Raw genomic sequence first — 239 nt, forward strand, 5'->3', positions numbered from 1 at the left:
GGCCTAGGGGGCCGCCCGGGCTTCTCCCCCACCGTCTGCCGAGCCGTGCCGTGGATCAGGCGTTGGATCAGGATGTGAGACCTCCAGCTCCCACCCTCCCCCTGGTTCCCGCCCCGTCTTGGGGGTGGGATGGGCCGGAGGGAACCGTTTCCCAGGATGCACCTGGGAAAAGGGTGACATTTGGGTTGAAAAAATAAAGGAAAGGAGCGAAACTGGGGGAGATGGATTCTTTGGGGCTG

Source organism: Eurypyga helias, unplaced genomic scaffold (assembly GCF_000690775.1).
Source record: "Eurypyga helias isolate BGI_N326 unplaced genomic scaffold, ASM69077v1 scaffold39637, whole genome shotgun sequence".
NCBI classification, from domain to species: Eukaryota; Metazoa; Chordata; class Aves; order Eurypygiformes; family Eurypygidae; genus Eurypyga; species Eurypyga helias.